The 24,498-nt window shown below is 67.6% G+C and overlaps 1 protein-coding gene across 1 annotated transcript in view; it reads left to right on the forward strand.

The window, feature by feature from the left end:
- Window positions 1-987: 987 nt before the first annotated feature.
- The window catches only part of GRIK4 (glutamate ionotropic receptor kainate type subunit 4), a 213,570-nt gene continuing 190,059 nt past the window's right edge, over window positions 988-24,498 (forward strand). Inside the window, 1 exon segment of the mRNA XM_004604757.2 lies at window positions 988-1,136. The gene's annotated coding sequence lies outside the window, so the exon portion shown is untranslated.

Raw genomic sequence — 24,498 nt, forward strand, 5'->3', positions numbered from 1 at the left:
GCCGCTCGGCCCCGCCGCCCGCGCGCCTCCTCGGGGCCGTCTCCGGGGCGCGCGGGGCGAGGCCGCGGGGGGCCGCCGGCCGCGCCGGGCCCCGAAGGGACGCCCCCCCGGGCGGCGCGCCCGCCGCTGCAGTCCCCGCGCTGCCCGCCGGGCGGCGCCCCGCGCCTCGCCCGCGCGCCTCCCGCGCTGCCCGCGCCCCGCTCGCTCGCTCGGCGCCGGACACAGACTCCGCTCGGCGCCGGCGGTCGCGGCCGCTGCGGAGGGAGCGAGGCGAGCGGACGGCGCCCGGCCCGGCCCCGAGTGCGGGGCCGCCAGGTAAGGGCCCGGCCCGCGCCCCCGCCCCGCGCCCGCGCCCCCGCCCCGCGCCCCGCGCCCCGCTGCGCATCCCCGCCCGGGGCCCGCCGCGCTCCCGCCGCTCCGCCCGCGCCCGGGGACAACTCGCGCCGCGGCCGCCGCCGCCGCCCCCGCGGGGACCAGGGCCCCGCGCCCCGCGCCCCCGCCACTCGCCCCCCGGTTCCCGGCCCCCGGCCCCCGGCCCGCCCCGCGAGCGCGAAGTGCGGGAGAAACTCCGGAGACCCGCAGCGGGCGCGGTGGGGGAGGGGTGGGGGGAGGGGCGCCGCGGGGCGCGGGGGCACCTGTGCCTCCTGCCCAGGCCGCCCGGCCCGGCCCGCGCGTGCCCTGCCCGGAGCTGCCCGGCGGCCGCGGGCTGCGGGGCGCGGGGCGCGGGGCCCGGGCCGGGCCGCCCTCCCGCCGCCGCCGCCGCCGCGCCGCGCGCCTCCCGCTGGACCTCGGGCAGCGGCTCTTGGCAGCGCTACTTTCTGCTGCCATGTTCCTCCCGGTGCTGTTGTCTGCTGATGCCACGCGGTGCCACCTCCCTGCCTCCCTCCAGCGGTGCTCCCCGGCATGTCTCCAGGGGCCCCCGCGCGTCTGGGAAGGAGGACGGGGCGCCCCGCGGGCCCGGGACCCCCGCGCCGGGCCGCGGGGACGCGTGGGGCACACGGAGCCGGTCCCGGGACTGGCCCGGAGCGCGGCGTCCCCGACGGCAACGGAGATCTGCTCCGGCGTCCCCCGTTGGGGTCGCCCGGTGGCGGGGCCCCTCCGCGAGCCCCCGCCGGCCTCTAGCCCCGGTCCCCGCGGTAGGTGGAAGCGCGCCCAGAGCGCGGGGCGCGTGGGGGAGACCCCGCGCTGTGCCGCTCGCCCGGGCTCTGTGGTCTGGGGGGGGCCGGGGCCTGGCAGGGTCCGGCGTTGGCTCCGCAGGCCGCAGGCCGAGCCCCCCCGGCCGTCTCGGGCCCGGGGGCCCCGCCAGGGTGCTCGCTCCCCAGTGTCTCCCGGGGCTGCATGTGCTTCTCAAGGTCACGACCCTCGGGAGAGTCTCCCCGACTCGCACCTTCCAGCGCGCGCTCTGCTGGACTCCCCCCTTCGTGGTCCTCTGACGTTTGCCAGGCGGGAGACTCCCGCAGCTGCTGTCTGACTTGGTGCCCTGGTCCTCCTGGCCTGGACTGCCCCCCACCACCCAGCTCCCGGGAGCAGCTGGTCCTTAGCCGCAGCTCCCCCATGCCCGGTGGGGGAGTCTGGAGTCTGGGGGTGTGTTTTGTGCCCCCTCCCACGGCCCAGCACCCGAGTTCTTTGAGAACTGGGGGCTGCTTGTTGCTCTGGCTTTCCGGCCTGGGTCCCCGAGGATGGGGACTCTGGGACGCTGGGAGAAGTTCCAGCTCCCAGGGATCTGGAGAGGGGCCTGGCTGTGCGGGGCGGGTCTCAGCACCTGGACAGGGCGGGAGCACAGTGTTTGTGGGGGGAGGGCAGGGGTCTGTGGGTGTCCCTGGTGGGACCTACCATGCTCTGCTGCTCTGAAAAGTGCTTCCTTGTTTCCCTGGGGGGAGGGGGCACCGCCCGGGAGGAGCTGTCCACGCCCCCTGCTCCTTCTGCTGCCCGGCCGTGTCCAGGCTGCCGCTCCCAGTGGCTGCCTCTGGGGGTCTCCCCGAGCCGCCTCAGCCCCCGCTCACCTTGACCCCACGCTCCCCCAGGTTTGCTCTGAGGCTGCTGCCCGGGCACGAGCAGTGCTTGGTTCTGGTGCCCTCGCCCCTCCAGGCCCACTGGGCATGCGGCCATGGCACCGGACCCCGCTCCTGCCCCTAGACCCCTCCTGAGGTGCCCAGCCTGGCCGCACCTTCCCTCCCCCTGCCCGGGCCACGGGGACAACAGGTCCTGAGCTGGTTTCTGGGCCCCCAGGGGTCCCACCTGCCTGGAGACTGCAGAAAAGGGGGATGCATGTGACAGTGCTCACAGACCCCCGGGAGATGCGGGTTCCAGGGGCCCCAGCCTGGACCCCAGCCTGTGCATCCAGCTGGGGCCCCCGGGCTGACGCTCTCAGCACCTGCCCTTTGACACCTGCCCCCTTGCACCTGTCGGGCCTTCCCCAGCCTTGGAGGGGCAGAAAGTAGTGACAGGCTGAAGAAACCGCCCACCTCTCCCGGCCGCCCCTTATGCACCTGTGCAGAGGGGTGGCTGTGTCAGTGTGCAGGGCGCGGGGAGAGGGAGAGGGTCCGTCGGGTCCCGCTGGTCTCTGCCGCCTTTACTGTCCCGCCCTCACCGGCCCTGCGGGAGGCTTGTGGAGTCTGTGGCCTCCTGCCGGCAGCCGGCTTGCGCTGGGGTCGGCCCCTTACTCAGAAACAGGGGTGCAGGCTCCGATGCCTGTTTCTGTGGTGCAGGCAGGCCTCGCTCCTGGGCACCTGTGGGGAGGGCCGGGCGTCTCCTGCTTCTGGGCAGCACACGTGGGGTCCTGCCCCCAAAGCAGCGTCACGCCTGGCCTGGGGGCGGGGCCTGTGGGCAGGCGGGCACAGGGGCTGTGGTGGAGCCCAGGTGCGAGGCCGTGCCAGGGCCGAGTGTGGTGTGGGGACAGAGATGTCCCCCGCGCCCTGGAGGGACATTTCCCGGGACTGCAGCGGCCGTCAGATTGGGCAGCAGACGACAGAGAAGCGTCGGTGCCGGGGGAGAGGGGACTCGGAGATTTCAGGGGCCCGGAGCGAGCGGGGGAAGGCGGGTGCTGCCTTCGGGACGAGGAAGGCTCGGGGACGGCGGCGCCCAGAGCGCTGGCTCCTGGCCGTGAGGGCCCGGCAGACAGTTGAGCACACCAGAAGGAGCCGCCTCTGCTCCTGGCGCCCAGCCCGTGTGGCCTCCGACCTCGGGCTCTGCCTGGCCCTGGCCCCTGTACTGGGCCTGAGCTACTGTCTGTCAGTCGAGTGTGTCACCTCTGTGGACCAGGTAGGTGTGCCCATACAGCAGCCGACTAGGCGCCTGGGCAGTGTGCTGTATACAGCAGGTGCTGACAAGGTGCTGTGGGCAGGTGTGCTGTATACAGCAGGTGCTGATTAAGTGCTGTGGGCAGATGTGCTGTATACAGCAGGTGCTGACAAGGTGCTGTGGGCAGTGTGCTGTATACAGCAAGTGCTGACAAGGTGCCATGTGCAGGTGTGCTGTATACAGCAGGTGCTGAAAAGGTGCTGTGGGCAGGTGTGCTGTATGCAGCAGGTGCTGACCAGGTGCCGTGTGCAGGTGTGCTGTATACAGCAGGTGCTGACAAGGTGCTGTGGGCAGTGTGCTGTATACAACAGGTGCTGACAAGGTGCTGTGGGCAGGTGTGCTGTATACAGCAGGTGCTGATTAGGTGCTGTGGGCAGATGTGCTGTATACAGCAGGTGCTGACAAGGTGCTGTGGGCAGATGTGCTGTATACAGCAGGTGCTGACAAGGTGCTGTGGGCAGTGTGCTGTATACAGCAGGTGCTGACAAGGTGCTGTGGGCAGGTGTGCTGTATACAGCAAGTGCTGACAAGGTGCCATGTGCAGGTGTGCTGTATACAGCAGGTGCTGACCAGGTGCCGTGTGCAGGTGTGCTGTATACAGCAGGTGCTAACAAGGTGCTGTGGGTAGGTGTGCTGTATACAGCAGGTGCTAACAAGGTGCTGTGGGTAGGTGTGCTGTATACAGCAGGTGCTGACTGGATGCCATGTGCAGGTGTGCTGTATACAGCAGGTGCTGACTGGATGCCATGTGCAGGTGTGCTGTATACAGTAGGTTCTGACTAGGTGCCTTGAGCAGGTGTGTTGTATACAGCAGGTGCTGACTAAGTGCCGTGAGCAGGTGTGCTATATACAGCAGGTGCTGACTAGGTGCCGTGAGCAGGTGTGCTGTATACAGCAGGTGCTGACTAGGTGCCATGGGCGGGCATGTTGTATACAGCAGGTGCTGTGGGCAGTGTGTTGTATACAGCAGGTGCTGACTAGGTGCTGTGGGCAGTGTGCTGTATACAGCAGGTGCTGATCAGGTGCTGTGGGCAGTGTGCTGTATACAGCAGGTGCTGATCAGGTGCTTGTCTTACAAGTGATGTTGGGGAGAAATGCCTGCAGGGAGGCAGCCGGAGTAGAGGTGCCATGTGGGCCGGTGCCTTCTGGAACGGGGTCTCCCGGGCCTCCCCTTAGGCCCCAGCCCTGGGGTCTGGGACCCTCCTCTCTGTCCCCACCACGTGCCGGAAGCTCGGGACTCGCTTTGTCTGGGTCCTGAGTTGGAGGCTGGTCCTCCGCCCAAGTAGGCGGGGCACCCCCGGACTGCTGGGGGCCGGCCCCTCCCCGGGGGCGCTCCTGCGCCCAGCCCTGCCGTGCGTGGGCCCCACTTGCCCGGAAGTGGTGCTGCTGTCTCTGAAGCAAGGAGAACCACCCAGTGCCCCTGGAAGTGCAGACGGGAGCACCCGGCCCCGCCCATCCTTCCATCCGGGGGGGTGGGAACCCCCACTGGGACATGGGCCAATGGAAGACCATTCAGGGTTGGGCAGGCCAGCGCTGCTGTGCCTCAGTTTCCTCTCTGCCCACCCCAGAGCACAGCCTCTTCCTCGCTTCAGCTGGACTCAGTGAGGTGGTCCCACCTGACTGGGGGTTCTGCGAGCACTCGCGGGGGGGCAGCTCGGCGGGAAGGGGCAGAGCCGTGGGGGTCAGCAGGCTGGGAGGGAGCGTCTGTGGCTGCGGGCGCCCCAGAGTGCGAGGCCCACGCTTCAGAAGCCATGGAGGGGGCTCCTTCCTGGGGGGCCTGCTCCTGGGGTCTCTGGGGAGTCTCTCTGCCCCCCCCCCGGGAAGGCCGGGCGTGGTTGCCAGGGGCAAGTGCTGCGTCCCCGGCTGCTGCGAGGCGGGGCTGTCTGGGAGCGGGCAGTGGGCTCGGGCCCCGGCCCGCCTGGCCTCTCTGCCTTCTTTGCCGGCACCAGCTTGGCACCAGGCTGGCACGTGGGGACTCGGGACTGGCTCCCCGCGCGAGAGTGCCAGCACCGCCAGCGAGCGCGTGACAGCAGCTCTGCTTCCGCGGCCGCGGCGCCTCCAGCCCGGCGGGCAGCGAGGGCCCGTCCCGGGAGCTGGCCGCGTGGGCACGGCGTCTCCGGGCAGCGAGGAGCAGGGCTGCGGGCGCAGGTGTGCAGTGTGTGTGAGGGGGGTCAGAGGTTAGGGTCTGGTGCTGAAGTCCCTCGTGGGTGCGTGTGTGTGCGTGTGCACACGTGTGTGCTTACGTGTCCGTGTGCTGTATCCTCACCCTCGCTTCTGGCCTCCCCCCCGGGGCCAGGAGCCAGTCCTGAGACCCTCCCGGCGCACACAGGGCCCTGGGCTGCCCCCCCCGAGGGTCCCCCCGGCCTGCTCTCCTGTCTGTTTTTTGGGGGGGGCGCCCTTGGCGGTGCTCAGGGCTTACTCCTGTGCTCTGGTCACGCCTGGCGGGGCTCAGGGCCGTGTGGAGTGCCGGGGGTTGCGCCTGGCTCAGCCGTGTGCCGTCTCCTTGGCCTGCTCGCGTGTCCCCCTGAAGTGGTGCTCGGGGAGTCCAGCAAAGACCCCCGACAGCCCCACACCATGTGACTTTTCCAGGCTGAGGCAGGAAGGAGGAAGCCGGTGCGGGTGGGGGCGGGGGTGCTGGGGCGCCTCTGGGAGAAAGGGCAGGAGGTGCCCGGCAGGGGGGCTCCTGGGGCTCTGGGTGGTGCCCCCTCCTCGGGGGGCCTCCGTGCCCAGGATGCAGACACGCACCCCAGGTGGGCCAGTTGGGAGTAGGGGTGGAGCTTCTTCTGAGGACACTGTGGACACTGCAGGCCAGTGTTCCATTGCGCTGGTGCAGGCAGTGCAGACAGTGCTCCGCACACAGTGCTCCAGGAGGACACTGCTGGCATGTCTCCCAGACAGCTGCTGATTGATTTCTGCTCCTCCTGCAGACCCCGGTCAGCAGTGGCAGTGGCATCCCCCAGGGGGCGCTAGGTCGTTTCCCCCGACTCCTGAAGTGCAGGGATGCAGGTGGGGTCCAGCCTCCTCCCTGCCGCTCCTTGCCCATGCGGGGACCTGAGGCTGAAGGGGCCCTTGGGCAGCCCGGGGCCGGGGCCCCACTTCGGGGCTCCCCTCGTTTGTTTCCTGCCCCTGCCGCTCCGGGCAGTTGGGGGTCAGGCCTGGGCTCCCGGGGGCAAGCCTGTGCTCCGTGCAGCGTGTCCTCCCGGAGGGCCTGGCCACCACCTGGCCACCTCCCACCCTCCTGAGTTTGGGGAAGCCCGAGACGGCCGCCCCGCCCCGCCCTGAGAGCACTTGGAAGGTTCCAGATGCTTCTCATATGCGGAGTTGCCCTTCCCGCGGCCCTGGGCAGACAGTCTTTGCTGCGGTGGGCTTCTCCTTGTGTCTTCTGGGGCCACGCCGTCGGTGCTCAGCGCCTACTCCTGGCCCTGTGCTCAGGACTCTCTCCTGTTCGTGCTCAGAGGGACTCAGGGGGTGCCGGGAACTGAACCCGGGTCTGCCACGTGCAAGCAGGTGCCCTCCCTGCTGTCTGAGCACGCGGCCCCTGCTCCTGGGTGTTGGTGCGGGAAGCCGAGGCCCAGAGAGACCAGGTCAGAGGCCGGGTCACTCGTCTGGGATCACTGGGAAACCGGGTCACTTGTCCGGGGCCAGTGGCATGGCCCAGGGCCAGTCTGGGCCAGACTCTGAGCACCATCCTGTCTGGGTAGCTGTAAGCTGGGGAGCACGTGAGAGCCCCCCCGCCCCCCGGCTGGCCTGGCGCGGGGCCCTGTCCGCAGGGCAGGGGCTCCTTTAGCAAATCTCAGGGCTTCGCACGTGCAGGGGGCCGGGCTTCCCCGGGTCTCTTCTGCACCCCTGAGCCCCCAGAGCTGAGTCTGGTACTTTCGCTGCAGAGGAGAGGGTGGGGGTGGGGGAGGTGCTGGCCCAGCGTCCCCGCCCCTGGGGCCCAACTCAGAGACTCCTCTGGGACCCCGAGTCTGCGTACGCCCTGCTCTGCCCGCTGATTCTGCATCTGCTGCGAGTGGGTCCTTGAGGGGTCCCTCCTGGGGGTCACGGAGGCCGAGGAGGGCTGCGGGCCTCGGGCACACGTGAAGGGCATGTTCTGGGCGCTGTGAGCACATGTGCTCCACGCTGGGGGCTGGATCTGCATCTTATTCACCGTGTGTTCATTTAAATTCTTTTGCTTTTTGGGTCTCACCCGGCGATGCACAGGGGTTACTCCTGGCTCATGCATCAGGAATTACTCCTAGCAGTACTTGGGGGACCCTATGGGATGCTGGGAATCGAACCCTGGTCAGCCGCGTGCAAGGCAAACACCCTCCCCGCTGTGCTATCGCTCCAGTTCCCACTGTGTGTTCTATCAGGCGTTTCATGGTTAGTCTTTTTCTTTTGTTGAGTTGGTTTATTTATTTATTTTTTTCTTTTTGGGTCACACCTGGCGATGCACAGGGGTTACTCCTGGCTCATGCACTCAGGAATTACCCCTGGCGGTGCTCAGAGAACCATATGGGATGCTGGGAATCGAACCCAGGTCGGCCGCGTGCAAGGCAAATGCCTTACCCGCTGTGCTATCGCTCCAGCCCTGATTTGGTTTATTTTTTATTTTATTTTCTTTTTGCTTTTTGGGTCACACCCGGTGACTCTCAGGAATTACTCCTGGTGGTGCTCGGGGACCATATGGGATGTCGGGGATCGATCCTGGGTGCAAGGCAAATGCTCCGGCCCCTGTTGATTTAGTTTTGGTTTGGGGGCCAGACACAGCGATGCCCAGGGCTGACTCCCGGCTCCGTGCTCTGGGATCACTCCTGGTGGGGCTCAGGGGACCCCGTGGGGTGCCAGGGATGGAATCCAGGCCCGGCATGTGCTGTGTCCCAGGGCGCGCCCTCCCGCCGCACGCCTCTCCCGCCCCACGCCCTTATTAACATTTCCCGTTTCATGCCCGGTGCCCTTTGGAATCTCCCTGGGTGGCAAAATGGCCTCAAAGGCCGATTAGTCACGCGGCAAGAATGGCCGTCACTGTGTCCTTGCCGTGGTGCCTTGGCAGGGCAGGTGGCTGGCGGGGACAAGGCTCGCATCCCAACCCCTGAGGCTGGGGGCTTCTCCGGAGCAGGAGCAGAGCTGGGGTCCCTGTCTGGGTTCATCTCGACTCCCACAGGGGCCCCTGGCAGCAGAGGATGGCATGGGGGTGCCCTGAAGCGTCTGACGGGGGCTGGCGTGCTCAGGCGCAGCCCCCAGCCCCCGAGAGCCGTTCACAGACCCCTTTGGGCCCGCAGGTGCACGGGGGCGGGTGCCGGGCAGGGGCCCAGCAGGTCGGAGCTGCCTGCTCTTTTTTTTTTTTAATGTTTTTATTTTTTTTCTTTTTGGGTCACACCCAGTGATGCACAGGGGTTACTCCTGGCTTAGGAATCACCCCTGGCGGTGCTCAGGGAACCATAGGGGATGCTGGGGATCGAACCCGGGTCGTCCACAGCAAGGCAAACGCCCTACCCGCTGTGCTATCGCTCCAGCCCCACTGCCTGTTCTTGAGCCCAACCCGGCGTCAGGGCGCCCGGTTCCGAGGGTACCTGAGTCCCAGTGTCCAGGGCGGGCCTGGCTGCCCTCCCGCTGCTCTCTCCCTGCAGAGGAGGGGCTGGGAGGGGAGCCCAGGGCGGGGCGGTGGGGGGGCCAGAAGGGGTGTCCAGCAGCGCTGCCTGGGCAGCTGTCCATCTCCAACGTTTCTGCCTCTGCAGGGGAGCGGAGGGAAACTGCAGCCGGGTCAGTATCGGGCAGGACGAGCGGGCACTGCCCCGTCCCTGGACGGCGCGGCTGCTCTCGAGGCTGCCGTGTCCAGCCCGTGTGGCTGCACAGCCCTGCGGTGACCCTACCCCGAGCACCTGGGGCGGGAGGGGTCCTTGACCGGCTCCCAGGCTGCCTCCGGCCGGCCGCAGGTGAGGGAGGGGTGCTCTGTCCCCCTGCAGGGACACGGCTGCCGCCCTGAGTGCTGGTGGTGTCACAGCCCTGTCCCGGCGGAGCTGAAAGCGGAGACAGCATGGGGGGCCGTGGCCTCCGGGAGCAGGACCCCCACCCGAAGAATGGGCGGCCACTCCCTGGCGGCCCTGGGGCCTGGCTCTCTCCTGGGGTCCCACTGAGCTGTGGGGTGTCGGGTAAGGATCATGGGGGTGGTGGGGGCAGTGTGGGGCTCACGGGGCAGGGACAGGCCGCGTCTGCCCTCCCCACGCCCTGCAGAGCCTGCTCAGGACCTCAGCCCCAGACTCGAGACTCGGCACCGCCCTTGCAGCTGGGGGTGTCCCTGCGAGCTGGGCAGGGCAGTCGGTGGGCGTGTTGGTCCCCAGGGTGGTGTCAGGTCCCGAGTCCCCCCGGCACGTCGCTAATGAGGACACGGGCTTGGTGAGGGGAAGCGGCGGGATGGGGTCGCGGGACTTGCCGGATGCAGGTTCGGGCCGAGCTCGGGACGCCTGGACCAGGTGACGGCCCAGGTGGCCGCGTGGGTGCGCCTCGGGCCAGGCTGCGGTGCCTGCAGGTAGCTCAGTGCTCGGTGAGCTGAGGATGAGAATCGGAGCTGTTGCAGGGTGAGGGTCTCGGGGCGCCCTCTCGACACCTGGAGGTCACAGTGGGTGCCAGGGGGTGAGGAAGTTGGGCCGAGTGAGGGCTGACCAGGCGAGGCCCGCTGGTGGTTGTGCTCCAGGCCGAGCATCTCCGGGGGTCCGAAGGCTGAGACTTCCTCCATCCAGTGCTCGGCCCAGTGCCCAGCGGGTGCAGTGAGCACTGTGTCCCGCATGGCCCTGCTCGCCGCCTGTCACCCAGCAGTGTCCCATTGCCAGGGCAGGTGCCAGCAGGGGCCGGGGCTGGAGAACAGGGTGGGGGATTCCTCTTTCTCACACCTCCATGGAGCTGGCAGCAGGAGGAGGTTTTGGGGTTCCTGCCACTCCTGGACCCCCACTCAGTGCTCACTCCGGGGCTTTCTTTTGGGGGCCACACCCCATGGTGCTCAGGGGTTCCTCCTGGCTCTGCACTCAGGAGTCACTCCTGGGGTGTCTGGGGGACCCTATGGGATGCCGGGGATCAAACCCAAGTCAGCTGCGTGCAAGGTGAGCGCCCTCCCCACTGTGCTGTCTCGGCCCTGCTTGGGGCCTCCCTCCCGCCCCCCCCTGCAGCTGCTCTGGGCCCAGGGAACGAGGCGGTGTGGCAGGGGTGCGGCTGTCCTCTCCCAGTTCTGTGGCCGGTAGCGGCCGTCTGAGCCCTGGGGGTCTCTCCTGCCCCCGCTGGGGGTGCTGCCCCTCCTCATGTCAGGTAGGAACCGGGGGCCTCGGAGCACGCAGCCCTATGAAAGGCGCCGAATGAACGGCCTCGAGGGGCCCGGCCCCGGGTGAGTCAGGGGGAGCTTCTGGCTGTGACCAAGGCCCCGTGGCCCAGCTCCACTGAGAACCGTTTATCCCTCACGCTCCAGGGCTAATGAAACGCCAGTTTCAAAAATAATGGCGAGCAAATGAGTTGGTCGGTGGCCCGTGGGGAGAAGGGTCAGGGAAGGTGGTGCTCAGGGTGGGTGAGGGGGGAGGAGGGCCTTTACTGGGGAACGTGCACGCTAGCCCGGGACCCCATGGTGGCTGAGAAGGGAGGACCCTGATCTGTGACGGCCCCACACCCCAGACCCATTTCCGTCCCCTCACGGCAGCTTGTGTGATCATGGGGTGGCCCCACCCTGCTTGCGGGGTCCTGCTGAGCAGGGCAGGGCTGGAGGCCCTGGGGCTGCGGGGGAGGGGTGGGGGCCCGGGACTGGGTCCCACGATCCAATCACGTGCCCACCCTTTCCTGGGGCCCCTGAGCGAGTGAGGGCTGGGGTGGGGGTGGGAGTCGGGGTCAGGAGCGGTGGCCCCTCCCCTCCCCGCCGTGGGCATGGCCCGCGTGGCAGCGGAGACCGTGTCCCCGCCGTGGCCCAGGGTGCCCACGCCCGCAGCCCTCACCCAGGTCAGTGCAGGGGAGCTGTGGGCCCGCGTGGGGTGTCGTAGGACGGCACTCCAGGCCAGAAGCTGGCCAGAGCCCCCGGACGCTGAGCTCTGCCTGGCCCTGCGCTGATGGCCAGCGGCCGTTCTGCCCCGGCCGGCCTCTCCGGGCCCCCGGGTCCCTCTGGGGGTCCCCCAGCGTCTGGGCTTGGGGACTGTCGGGAGACGTGGGGCGCGTGGACGCTCCTGTCGGCTAGTAATATTGTGGCTGTTAATTGAATGGCCATTGATCGCCTGTCGGGGGTTGATTTAGTCGGTCGCTCCCTGCGAGTCTCAGTCGCTGCTTAACCGGCTCTCTGGGCCCTCGTGTCCCCCCAGCCCTCCCCCCCGCCTGCCACGGCCGCTCCTGGTGTCCCTCTGGCTCCACCGCCAGGGGCTTCCCGGAGGCCCTGGCAAAGGTTTGGGATGGCCTGGGGGGGGCTCTTACTGGACTGTCTTACACCCTGTGGCTTTGGGGGGGCACCAGCTGCAGGTCCAGTGTCCAGCCCTGAACTTGTGTTGGTCATTAAGAGGGTCATGAGCCGATGGGGCCGGGGTGCCCAAGGCAAGGGCCCCGGGGATACAGAGGATGTTGGGCTCTGCCAGGACCAGCTTGGAAGACTTCCTGGAGGAGGAGCAATGCCCGAGACACGGGTCAAGCTGCTTTGCCTCGTGGAGGGTGTCCTGGGTGAAGGAAGCAGCGTGGGGGTGGGGGCTGGCTGTGCACCCCGTGACGCGTTCATGAGCTTCCCATGGTGGTCATACCCCCCCCACACACACACTGTGTGGGCAGTGCCTCGCCTTCCCCCGGGTTTCTGGCTTCAGCCCAGGCAGCTGTGGCTCCTGGCGCCTGCCTGGAGGAGGAATCTGTTCCTGACTTGGGGTCTGGGTCCCCCAGTTCTGTTTTAGTGCAGTGGCCTTGGCGTGGCCCCCCTGAGCCAGAGCGGGGCGGGGCGGGCCCGACAGCCCTACTCGGGGGTAGTGGACTGGGCTCTCTGTTCACAGAATGGGGCAGGGGACCTGGGACGAGGGAGCCGGGGGGGGGCGCGGGGGGGCAGGGGAGGTCAGAGGTCAGGAGCACGGAGCAGGCAGGATGCAGCCCCTTGGGCTCGCTGGGCACAGAGGGTGTGTCCACGCTTCACTTGGGGAGCTGAGACTGTGCCTAGAGCAGGACCGATGGGGACCCAGGTGGGAGAGGTGGGAGTGGGGACGGTCAGTTCCTCGCAGACCAGCGGACTGGGGATGACATTGAGGGGCACGCCCGCGGGAAGAATTGCCTGCCCGTGCCTGGATGCATGTTGCTGGGCGCAGGGAGGGGATTGGAACTGGGCTCTGAAGGGTGCATAGGAGTTCTCTGCGTGGGGGAGAGGAACGGGCTGTTTCGAGCAGGGTGCCAGAGCAGAGGCCGTGTTGCGGGTGCTGACGAGGTGTACGATGCGATGGGGGGGCGTGCTCTGGGTGTCTGGGCCGGGAGCCGAGTGCCAAGCACACAGTGTTGCTGATGTCTGAGAAGGTGCTGGAAGGAGCCACAGCCCCGTCCAGCCCTCCCAGTCTCTGTGAAGTGGGGGTGGGGCTCAGTGTCCCAGACTGCTGGGCCGGGAGTGGAATGCGGGAAGCACTCAGCACCCAGGCCGGTCAGTGATTCCGGTCAGCTTCGCTGTTGCGAGGACGCTGGTGCCCGCCCCGCCCACCCACCTGCCCGTGCGCTGGTGTGTGTTCTCATTACCCCACGCACCTCCCTCACACGGGACTCGGCCCTGGAGAAGAGAGCAAGGCTGTGACCCACTGCCAGCCCGTGGGCATGGTTTTTAGTTTTTGGCGGTAGGAATCGATAGCACAGCAGTAAGGCGTTCACCTTTCACGTGGCCGACCCGAGTTCGATTCCTCCGCCCCTCTCGGAGAGCCCGGCAAGCTACCGAGAGTATGGAGCCCACGTGGCAGAGCCTGGCAAGCTACCCGTGAGTATTGGATATGCCAAAAACTGTAACAATAAGTCTCTCAATGAGAGACGTTACTGGTGCCCACTCGAACAAATCGATGAGGAATGAACACGCGCAAATGCGGGATCAGCCGGGGGCCAGAGCCCAGGCACATCTAGGCCAGGGAGACCGAGGCAGGAGCAGGGCCTTCCTCCGGGGGGCCGTGGGGGATTCTCACCGTGATCTGGAAGCCTGTGCTGAGGCACTGCAGGGCGGCAGAGCGGCCAGCGCCCCTAGGAAGGAGGTAGATTAAAAACCACCTTGAGGGGTCGGAGAGGTGAGGCCGGGGTTACGGCACTCGCCTGCGCCCACGGCTGGCTCCCGGCACTGCGGATGGTCCCCTGAGCACCAACGGGAGTGACCCTGAGCACCCTGCCGAGCACGCCGGGGTGTGGGCGGAATCACCCGCTGCCCCAAGCCAGGGCTCTGTTCTTCCCGCCCAACCTTTCATTTCATTATTGCTATCATCTGGGGAGCTTGGGGGGCCACAGCCAGCCGGGCTCAGGGGAGGCACGTGGTCGGCTGTGTGCAAGCCCACAGCCTCATGCCTTGTCCCGTCTTTCCCGTTCCTCCTCCCATGTGTGATAGGCGGTTCCGGAAGCTTGGGGAGGACCGAGCTCCCTTCTTCCCTGAGTCCGCACTGCCTGTGGCCAGGCTCGGGCCTTTCCCCTGGGGGAGGGGCTGGGTTGGACCCAGAACCTCGCACAGGGTCGGGCCTGGGGCTCCCGCGTGTCCCCCCTGCTCCTCGCCCCCCCCCCCGTGTGGGCTGTCACGGTGTCTTGAGGTCATCTCCCCGGTGTCTGGGGGGTGGTGGCTGTTCTGGGCTGTGGACAGGCGGGCCCTGGGCGGAGCTTGCGTCCGGTCAGCGTGGAGCCCGAGGCAGGTGCTCACTGCAGGCCTGGGGGCTCCCCCCGGGTGGGCCTGGAGGCCTGTGGGGGGCGCGGGGGATGGGAGCGAAGACCACCACGGGCCCGGCCCACCCAGGAGCGCGGGGGTCTGGGACGGTCCATGGGCAGAGCTGACAGGGTGGGTGAACCTCAAGTCAGCAAGAAGCCTCACGTCCAGGTCTAGGAAAATCGATTCCACGAAGAGATCAATCACTTAGAAGGACTCAGGGAGAGGGCAGGGTGCCTGGCGCATTCCCGGGGACGGGCGGGGGCCCACGGGCGGGGCCTGCGGGGTCGGCTCAAAGGCACGCCGCCCTCCCCTTAGCCTGAGAGGGGACGTTTGGGGGACACCGAAAGCAAAGTCTCAGCGGGTCTGTGGGAAGGCTGGCGGGCGGGGGAGGGGCTGGGGAGGGTGATGGGGTGATGTGCCCGACACTGGGGGTCTGCCGGGGAGAGAGACCCACTTGCCAGAGTCATAGAGGCCAGGCAGCCCCCTCGCCCACCCCGCCCCGCTCCACCACCCCCCCCGCCCCGTCAGTGGCCAGCAGAGGCCTCAGGAATGGGGGACTCGGGGAGCGGGCCTCGTCCTGGCCACACCCCGTCTGCCTAGCCTGTCCCCCCGGAGGTCGCTGGGTCTGAGCTGTGCGCTGTCCTGCCGGGGACACCGGGGAGGGCGGACCCTGACCCCGGGCAGAGCCCCCTGCCCTCAGGGCTCCCGCAGTTCCGTCCCTCTGCCACCCCCTTCACCCCTGTCCACAGCCCGGCGCATTCGGGACTCGGGGGTGAGGGGGCCAGCGTGGCAGAGAGCGGACCCCTCCTTCCGGGCCCTGTCGGGATGGACCCGCTGGTGCCTCTGGGAGCCTCAGCAGAAACCACCAGAGCCCTCTGAGCGGGTCCCCTGGGGGCGGGTCTGTGCCACGCCAGGAAGCGCCACAGCTGGTGACGGGCACCAAGCTCGAGGGGCTCTCGCCGGGCCCAGCAGCAGCCCCGGGCGCTCGGCCCGTAGACATCGGCCCTTCTGCTTCCCTCTTGGGGCGGGTCCCCAAGGCAGAGCCAGGAGGCCCCTCCTGGAGAGTTTTCAGGCAGCTGGCCTGCAGCTGAATGTGCTGGGGGCCTCCCGGGCCTCACCCCAGGGGCTGGGCCTGCCCTTGCACTAGAGGAGGGGGTGGGGGCTCCTGCCCTTGCACTAGAGGGGGGGTGGGGGCTCCTGCCCTTACACTAGAGGGGGGTTGGGGGCTCCTGCCCTTACACTAGAGGGGGGTTGGGGGACTCCTGCCCTTACACTAGAGGGGGGGTGGGGGCTCCTGCCCTTACACTAGAGGGGGGTTGGGGGGCTCCTGCCCTTACACTAGAGGGGGGTTGGGGGGCTCCTGCCCTTGCACTAGAGGGGGGGTGGGGGCTCCTGCCCTTACACTAGAGGGGGGGTGGGGGCTCCTGCCCTTACACTAGAGGGGGGGTGGGGGCTCCTGCCCTTACACTAGAGGGGGGTTGGGGGGCTCCTGCCCTTACACTAGAGGGGGGTTGGGGGGCTCCTGCCCTTACACTGGAGGCGGGGCAGGGGGCTCCTGCCCTTACACTAGAGGGGGGTTGGGGGCTCCTGCCCTTACACTGGAGGCGGGGCAGGGGGCTCCTGCCCTTACACTAGAGGGGGGTTGGGGGACTCCTGCCCTTACACTAGAGGCGGGTTGGGGGCTCCTGCCCTTACACTGGAGGTGGGTTGGGGGATCCTGCCTTTACACCAGAGGGGGGTTGGGGGCTCCTGCCCTTACACTAGAGGCGGGTTGGGGGCTCCTGCCCTTACACTAGAGGGGGGTTGGGGGCTCCTGCCCTTACACTGGAGGTGGGGTGGGAGTGAGGCACCTGCTCCATGCCTGCCTGCAGGCCAGGCTCCACCGCTTTCCCCAGGGGTGGGGGCCTGTTGGGGGCCCGCCTGCACGAGGTGAGCCTCCTTGGGGCTGGTGCTTGTGATGAAGCAGACTTGGGGTGACCCCGGGCCCCCGTCCAGGTGGAGGAGAGCTCCCCTGGTGCGTCCAGGGACGGCTGTCCTGGGGGGCGCCCCCTTCCTCTCCCCACTGGTTAGCATCTGAGTCCACGTTGGTCATGACCGTGCCATGTCGGCCGGCCTCCCCGCCACGTGGGGTGCCCGCCTGCCCCCTGAGGCAGAGGGGTGCCTGGGGCCGAGGCCCCACAGCCTCGGGACCCCAGGGGGGTGGGCGTCTCCCCGGGCCAGTCGTGGGCTTCCGTTTGACTGACGTCACCCCTCTCTGCAGACTCCTCACCCAGTGCTCCACGCAGCCGCCTCTGGAGGCTGTCTGCCGAGCAGGAAGTGGGCCAGGGAGTTAATTGCAGTGTTTAAGGGTCAGGAGATGTTGTTTGATGTTATTGGAGCTGGGGCTTCCTTTGAGTTGCTGTCAGCAGAGTCCTCACCCCCGCCAAGGTGCTCGGTGCTGCCGGGCGTGTGGAGCCAGCGTCGCCCGGCGAGCGCGTCCCCAAGTGCCCCGTGGCTGGGCCCTGGGAGGGCAGCAAGCCAGCACGGGGTTCTGCCCGAGGAGGCTGGAGGCAGTGCTGCGGGCAGGGAGTGGCCGGGCCAGTGACCCTGTGCCCAGGTGCCGGGCGCGGCAGGGGCGACCCAGGGCGGCTTGAGGGGGCCCGAGGGGGCCGGCAGCGTCATTTCTGGTCGTGGCTCCGGCGCTGGGTTTGAGCCCTGGCCCCACACGTGCGCCCCGCCGCTCGCCCTTCCTTGTTTATTCTCTGCGTTGGCAATGCTGCCAGGCGTATTGTTCTGTTCTCCTTTGGGGGCCTCCCCCAGGGGTCTCGGGGGGCTCCTCGTGTGCTGGGGGGCGGCTGAGGAGCCGGGAATGGAGCCTGGGGCTCCCGCGTGCAAAGCCTGTGCCGGGCCCTCCTTGCCGCCCCCCGGGCTCTAGGGAGGCTGTGCCCCGTGGTTTCAGGGCCAAAGCTGCCCCCGGGAGGTGTCAGCTGCGGGGCGTCTCCTGCAGAACCCCCCAGACCCCCGGGGTGTCCTCTGGGGCTGGGTGCGAGGGCTGGGCACGCCGGGCTTTCGGAGAGCTTGGCTCCTGCCGCCTTACTCGTTTTCCATCGCCAGGAACTTTCCAACCTTCCAACGCCCCGAGTGGCCGTGCCTTGGGGGTGCCGGGGTCCAGCACTTACACGGGGCTCCGTCCTCGCCCGGAGGGACCCGGGAGACCCTCACCCCAGCCAGCTCGGGCACGGCGGGCGCTGGGAGTGAGTGTGGGTTGGTGGCCGAGGCAACTGGGGTGCAGTGGGGGGGCGCCAGCCGTCTGGAGGCCGCAGTCGTCTTGCTCCTCCCGGTCTCATGTCTCTGCGTGACGCTGCGGGGTCTGTGTGGCGCCCGGGGGTGGGGGCTGGCGCGTCCACTCCCTGTGCTCTGAGACCCCTTTCTGGGCATGGTCCCTGCTTGGCTGCTTTGGGGTGAAAAGGGCCCACAGCAGCGTGCATGAGGTTTCTGGGGTCTCTGTGCCCCCCGACGCAGGGAGTCACGGGGCCGTGGGCAGGGGCGCCCCCACTGCACCCCGTGCCTCTGTCCTCTCTCTCTCGCCAGGTTCAGGCACAGACGGGCCCTGCCCCAGGGCTCCCGCTCAGCCTGCAGCGCCCAGCTCCCACCTCTGCCGACCCCTCCGGGCGAGGTCCATTGTCTCCTCTGAGGGCCCACGGGGTGGAAGTGGTTCCTGTGTCCACTCCACCCTGACCCCCTTCCTGTGGGTGTGTGGCTCCCTCCCCCTAATTAGCCTTCAGAGAAAACCTGAAACAAGAGGGGCTGGCAGAGAGATGCTCCGAGGCTGAGCATGGTTCCCAGAGCACCCCCAGGAGCACTGCTGGGTGAGGCCACACAGCCAACTTACATAACCTTAAACGTAGTTGAAATAAAACATTGAGGGCCAGAGAGATAGTACAGTGGTTAGGGCATTTGCCTAGCACTCGGCTGACCTGGGCCAACCCGAGTTTGATCCCTGACATCCCACGTGGTTCCCAGAGAGCCACCAGGGGTGATTCCTGAGTGCAGAGCCAGGAGTAACCCCTGAGCATTGCCAGGTGTGGCCCCAAGCCCAGAACAAATGAAAAAGTTGAAATGTAAAGTATGGAGTTGCCCTGGATGAGGCCTTTGGGCGCCGGGGCGAGATCCAGGCCGAGCCTCCAGTCCGGGCTGGGGAGCGAGAGGCCACAGCTCTGCTGCCCATAGGAGCCCGGCCCGCACCCTGGGGTCGGGGAAGCTGAGTCTGAGCCAAGGGCCAGGCAGGACGGGCTGCCCGGGGTCCTGGGGGGATCACGGACAGAGCCTCACCCCTCCCACCCGGGGGGCCCAGGGGGGCTGCAGGACTCAGGAGGAGCCGAGAGTTGGTGGGCATCACTCGGCGTTCAGCCCCCTCCCCGACCTGACCCACATTGGCCCTGTGCTGGGCGGATTCTTGTGTCATGCAACTGGGGAAACTGAGGCAGAGAAGGCAGGACTTCAGCTGCTGCGGAGCTGCCCACAGGGCTCTTTGGGGGAGCCCACTGGAGTGTGAGGCTGTGAGGGGACCAGACGGGCCCTGGCCTGGTGGGGACGCAGGGTAGGCCCGCTGGGCCCTGGGCTCTGCCTCTCCAGCCAAGGCCGCCAGCGGCCACTGTGAGGACATGGGGCTGGGGCTGGCGCAGCTGGGCGCCAGCTGTCAGCACCCGCTTCTCTCCGGCCTCTGGAACGTTCCCTTGGCCCCTTCCATAGCCCTTGGGTCGAGGTGGTTCTAAGATGGCGTTTCTCTCCTTGGGAAGGCGGCCTTGGGCAGAGCAAGCACAGGGCGAGGAGTCCCCTGCTCCCCACCCGTCAGTGCCCGGGACACCATCCGCTCACCTGCTGTGCCCCAGGCGGCCCCAGAGCGGGTGCGCCTCACACTCCAAATGGGCGCGGGCCCGGGCCACAAGGCTCCTTTGGTTCCTGGATTCTCGTCACCTTTCTGGCCTCCAGGCCGCGCGGCAGACCTGAGGGCCCTCCCCGACTCCCTGGTGGGCAGAGCTGCTGCGGCCACTGCGGTGGTGCTGGGGTCTGCAGGGCTGCACCATGCTGGGGGCAGCAGGTGGTGCCAGGGATGGAACCAGGGTTGGCTGCACGCAAAGCACGTGCACTAACCCCTGAACCATCTCTCTGGCCCCCAGCTAGGAGATTTGAAATGACACAGTCTGACCCAAGGTCCTTACATGCAATCGACTTTCTTAAAGAAATGAACTGTGGAGGTCAGAGAGGGGTGTGGTATCGGGGAGCGACTGACACATCACACATGGCAGACACACACATGTATACACAAAAAGACACACATGCATGTAAACTAACACACACACAAACACAAATACACACATACACACAAACACACAAAACACACAAATACACATGTAAACACACAAATACAATCACACGTGAACACACAAACACATACACACAAACACAAACCACACACACAAATACAAACCACACACAAATACACGCAAACACACACAAACACATATACCCAAAACATACACTAACACATACATACAAACATACACAAATACACGCACACACATGCACACAAACACACACATACACACACAAACACACTTGGACATATACTAACACACACACACACACGAGCTTGTCCCTGACAGAGGAGCACTGGTCTGTGGAGCCCCCTGGGGCCCAGGCGGGCAGGCGTGTTCCCTGCTCTCTCCCCGTGGCCCGGCTGAGTGGTGTGGGGCGGGGCAGGGATGCCGGATGCCCAGGCCTGTGCTCTGAGCCTGGCGTGTGCAGGCGAGTCACTGTCCATGCAGACGCTGTGGGTGCGGGCGCGGGCACGTCCCTGTCTCTGCCCAGGAGCCCGCAGCCTGGCGTCCTGGGGGTGGCTGGGGCCGGAGGGCCTGGGGCAGCAGGAGACGGCATGAGCCGCCCTGTGGCGCAGATGCCCCGGCCGTGACCCTGACGGCTCTGTCCCTGCCAGGCCACCGGGCAGGTGCCTCACCCCAGCGCAGAGTCCCGGGGGCTCTGGTGGTCTTGCCCTCCCACCCCACCCCCAGGCCCAGGCCGTTCCTCTCAGCGCTTCCCGCCCCGGGCCCAGCGCGGGCAGGGCAGGGCCGGGTCTGGACCTGCCCCCGTGGTGGGACAGCGATAGAGGAAGAGCAGGTGTGTGTGGACTGGGGGCTCCGAGGGGCCGGGAGGGGCTGCTGCCTGGGGGCGCCTGGCCGACCCGCCGTGGAGTCCGCCCCTCAGTGCGCGCAGGGCCCCGTGAGTGAGGCTGCAGCCGTCGGTCTTTGCCCGGAAAGTTCTCGCCCTGACGCCACCTGCGCCTGGGTTCCCGTCACTTCCTAGGTGCCCTGGAAGCCGCCCCAGGGCCCAGAGCTGAGGCGGGACGGGGCTGCCGCGCCTTTGGCAGAACAGCGAGCGGGGCTCAGCTCGGGGGGCCGGGGGGCCGCGCTGCAGGACATGGAAGGACCAGAGGACGGAGCATGTCACAGGGGGCCGCCAGCTACTGTCCAGCGAGCGGTCAGGAGGGAGCTGGAGCCGGGCCTGGGCACTGATGCGGGAGTGGCCGAGGACACAGCCGGGGACAAGAAGCCAGGCTAGGCGGCCTGTCGCGGTGGGTGGAGCGATGGATGGAGCTGGAAAGGTGGGCGAGAGGGCCCGGGAGACGCGGGTCCTGCTGGCGCCCGAGGCTGGGAGTCCCGCAGGAGAGGCACGCGTGTGTCGGGACTGGGAGCGCATGGCAGAGAGCACCGGGCATGGTGCCCCGCCAGGGGCTGACCAGGAGGGATCCCCGGGCGCGGGCAGAGCGTACGAGCAGCCCGCCCCTGATCTGGGGGAGTGAGAGGGCGGTGCCGGGAAGGGGACCCCTCTCTGTGGCCGGCTGCTCGGAGCACCGGGGGGACGGGGCACATGCCGGTTGGGCCTCATGGAGGGGCCTCCAGCTGTTGCGTGGACACTAGTGACCATCCGGTGTGTGTGTGGGGGGGGCACTGAGTCATACAAAAGGCAGTAAGAGGGGCCGGGCCTGGGGTCTGCGGGAGGGCGGGGGCACGGCGGCCTGGTCTGTGCATGCAGATGCCGGAGATGCCAGCCGGGCAGAAAAGCGGGCTCAGCGGCTCCTGGGGGACGGCCGGTGAGTGTGGGGCAGAGGGGGGCCTGGGGGGGGCATCGGAAGCTGCGACCCTGCAGATCCGAGACCTTCCCTGGAGAAAAGAGGCTGGAAGTGAGACCTCGGACCCTCGGTGAGCGGAGGCAGGTGGGGGTTTCCGTGTGGTGGGGGTGGAGAGAAGGGGGAGTGTCTAGGCCCCAACTCAGGAGGGAGCCAGCAGCCCGTTACCCCGGCAACCAGCAGCCGGTGAGAGGGGCCCTGGCAGTGTGGAGGGGGCCGGCGAGGAGGGGAGGGGCCGACACCGCCAGGACTCAGAGGACAGGCCAGGGCACAGGAGGGGGCTTGACCCAGATCCGGGCAGAGGAGTTCTGGGGAGCGCCGACGCTGTGCCGGACTCTCGGGCTTGTTTCCGGAGCGTGGGGAGACCCTGTGGGCGTTTAAAACCTGACAGCCACGGTGGGGTCGGTGCGGGTGGGGGTGCAGGGGCCACAGCTCCTGTTTCTCCCCAGCTGCGGGGCCCCAGGCCCAGCCCTGGGCGTTGAGGAGAGCTGCTCAGCTCAGAAGCGACTGTCCAGTCCGAGCTAAGTCAGCACTGCCCCCACCCTCATCTCTCACCAGAGGACGTCGGGGTCCGAGCCCCTGGTGCCCGGGCAGCGCCGGGCTCCTGCCTGTGCCGCAGGCCCCTGGGACCAGCTGATGCTCCGTCCTGTGCTCGGCCGCGCCCGCCTCCCGCAGTGGAACCCGGGTGCAGGAGACCCCCGGCTCTGGGCCTTTCCAGGCCGCCCCGCCCAGCCTCCCTGTGCTCTCGCCGTTCGCGTGGGGCTCTGGTTCTGCTGGGAGCCCAGGAGAAGGACCAGAGAGTTGGGCACGGCCAGGCCTGGCCGCCACCGCTCCCACCTGTGGACGTCGGGTGACCAGGACAGCCTTTTCCTGGGCGCTCGCCCCACACTGTCGTCCACTGTAAGCCACGCCCCCACCCCGCCCCGTCCCCCTGTCTGCTCCCTTGGGGGGTAGAGGCCAGCGTGGAGGGGTGAGGGGTGGTGCCTGCCCGTGTCTCTGCCCCCTTCCTTCCCCTCGGTGCCCACCACTGTCCTCAGCAGTGGCCGTGGACTCTCGTCTCCTCCCGTGGGCCAGACCAGAGCCCTTGGCCTGGGGCTGCGGAAGCGGCTTTGCGTTCGTCGTGACCGTGTTTACACGGCTCCGCGCTCCCCGGCTGCTCCCAGCAGTTTGCTTCTGAATTGGCGTGACTGCCTGAGACAGGAACTCTGCTGGAAGTGCATCTCCCCGCCAGCACCCCGGTCCGGTTAAAGCCATGAGGGGGTAGTTGGAAGGTGTAAATGGGAGGGGAGGGGGTGGGGAGGGGCCTGGGAGGACACACACATCCTTGCCACATCCTGTGGGGAGGTCATTCATTCATTCATTCATTCATCTGCTCCTTGGTCAGTTCTCCCACAGTCCTGATCCCCAGCTCCCGGGGACTCCCCGCCCCGCCTCCCGCCGGCCTTCTCCTTGATCCTGTGCTCCTCCCGCGCTCCTCCCGCCCTCCCCGGCTGCTCTGCTCACCACAGCCTCAGCAGCAGGAGGAAACCTCTTAAAATGCAAGTCAGACCCCGCCAGCCACTCGGGCTGGAGAAGGAGCCGCGGCCGGGAGCACCCACCCCTCCGAGCCCCTCCCCTCGGCTCCCGGGGGCACCTCAGGCACTGCTCTCCTGTACCCTGGCCCTGGGTGCCGGGCATGTCATTCCTCAGCATCCCGAACCCCCCCTCCCCCCAGCAGCTGTAGGTGGGCGGAGAAGCCCAGCGGCCACTCTCTGTTGGCGGCCGGCCGTGGGGCCCCTCAGGGCAGCCCCCTCCAGCCTGTGTCCATCCCTGGCTGCAGGCTTCCTCCTGGTGTCCCCCCAACTCTCCCGCAAGGCCGTCTTTTCTCAAGGCCACCCTTGGGGGGGCCTCCCTTCCCAGGTTGAGCTGCCCCTGACCCCCACCATGGGGGGAGCAGACCCCCCCCCCAGGCTCCCCTGCCGGAAGCTGGGGTCGGGGCTGGGGTTTGGTGGTTTCCTCGGTCACTCTGGGCTCTGGGGGCTGTTTTCTGGGCTACCAAGAAGTCAGGAACCGGGAAGAGCCCCCTGAAAGGTGTCTGGCCCTCCCCTGGCCTGGCCTGCAGCGCCCAGCAGCCGCCCAGTCCCGGCTCTGACCACTGTTTACAGCTCTGCGGCCGGGCTGCTGTCTGGGTGACGGGCACGTCCAGCCAAGACAATCTGGATTAATTTTGCAAGTAAAATTTCATCAGACGACCTATCAGGCACTTCAGTAAATCAAGACATATTACAGCTCGCGCGTGCCCCGAGCTCGTTCATCACGGGGGGAACGCCAGCCGCCCGGAAGCACGGCCAGGAGCTGTCCGCCGCGGGCAGGACTCTCATCGCAGGGCTGGCCCCGGCCCCAGAGGCGCCCGCGAGGCCTCTGTCCCTGCGCCCTGGCCAGCGAAACCGTCGGGAAAGCGTCGCTCGGCGGTGCTGCGCGGGCTCCCGCGCTGGTGCTCCCTGGGTCTCGGCGTGTGGAACGGGGGGTCTTCCTGCCTCGGGGGGCTGCGGTGACACTGAGCGAGGCGCCCCAGAAATGTACCTTTCCCCGCCCCGCCCAGGGCGAGGGAAGCGGGAAGCTCTCGGGATGTTGGGGGCCCTGACAGGTGAACGGACGTGGCGACACTCGTGCAGGACGTGTGTGACATGCCAGAGAGAAAGGGACTGAGAGATGGGCCAGCGGGCGGGTAGGGCGCTCGCTCTGCATGCTGACGACCTGGGTCTGATCCCGGCAGCGCACAGGGTCCCCTGAGCCCTGCCGGGAGGGATCCCGGGGTAAGGCCTGAGCACTGCCGGGTGTGGCCCCAAGCTCCCCCAGCACACACACACACACACACACACACACACACACACACACGCATACACACGCGCGCACACACACACACATGCACACACACGCATGCACACACATGCACACACACGCACACACGCGCATGCACACACACGCGCGCACACACACGCGCACACACACACACATGCACACACACGCATGCACACACATGCACGCACACACACACATGCACACACACGCGCACACACACACGCACACACACACACGCACACACATGCGAACCTGGGGAGATGACGGACGGGGAATGGGGCTGGGGAGATAGCGTCAGAGGGGAGGGTCAGATGTGCCGGCTCCATGTGAAGGAAGGGGCAGAGTT

This window comes from Sorex araneus, chromosome 3, assembly GCF_027595985.1.
Source record: "Sorex araneus isolate mSorAra2 chromosome 3, mSorAra2.pri, whole genome shotgun sequence".
In the NCBI taxonomy this organism is placed as follows: Eukaryota; Metazoa; Chordata; class Mammalia; order Eulipotyphla; family Soricidae; genus Sorex; species Sorex araneus.